This window comes from Lynx canadensis, chromosome B2, assembly GCF_007474595.2.
Source record: "Lynx canadensis isolate LIC74 chromosome B2, mLynCan4.pri.v2, whole genome shotgun sequence".
Taxonomy (NCBI): domain Eukaryota; kingdom Metazoa; phylum Chordata; class Mammalia; order Carnivora; family Felidae; genus Lynx; species Lynx canadensis.
In genome coordinates this window covers 97,075,631-97,076,601 of record NC_044307.1, presented here as the reverse complement: position 1 = coordinate 97,076,601, position 971 = coordinate 97,075,631, and positions in this window count along the sequence as shown.

Here is a 971-nt window from a genome sequence, read left to right as displayed (position 1 = left end):
TGTCTTATTCCCAAAAGGATGAATAAATGCTCCACAGACAAAGCAACATATTTTTATAGTTTTGCTTTTCACACTTTCACATTTGATTCATCTAGAATTAATTTTAATAGTTTCAATTTTTTTCAAATGGTTAGCTAGTTGTCACAACATTATTTATGGAATAGTCCATCTTTTCTCCACTGACTTTAAATGCCACTTTTATTATGTTTTCAATTGTATGTATTTGACTCTTTTTTGGAGTATGTATTTTGTTCTATTGATTTGTCTGTCCAGCTCTTGTGTTAGTACTCTACTGTTTTAATTACTATAGCTTTACAATATATTTCAATTGCTGATAGGACAAACCAGCTTGTTTTTCTTTTTCTTTTTTTTTCCCAGAAATTTCTTGCTCATCTTACATGTTCATTCTTCTAGAGAGGTAATGCTCAACCTTGACAGTGCATCATAATCACTCAAGGAGATTTCATAAACATTGATAACCCCATCCCACCCCCAGAGGTCCTGGGTTAATTGCTCTAGGGTGCAGTCTGGGAACAGAGAGCCTTAAAATCTCCCCAGGTAGGGGCACCTGGGTGGCTCAGTCGATTAAGCGTCCAACTCTTGATCTCAGCTCAGGTCATGATCTTACTATTCATGAGATTGAGCCCTGCGTGGGGCTCTGCAAATGAGAGTGCAGAGTGTGCTTGGGACTCTTTGCCCTTTCCCCCCTCCAATATAAATAAATAAACTTAAAAAAAACCCCAAACTCCCCAGATGATTCTAATGTGTAGTCAAAGTTGAGCACCACTTTACAAAATGAACTTGAAAACTATTTTGTTCCATTTCTGTTATTGTTTTGACCTGTATTGTGTTGAATTAGAGATTAATTTAGACGTAATTGACATCTTTGTGACGCTATGTCTTGCTACGTGATTCAGTTACAGTTCTCTGGTTGAAAAAAAATTTCAGAACCAGACTTTAGCTGACTCAGA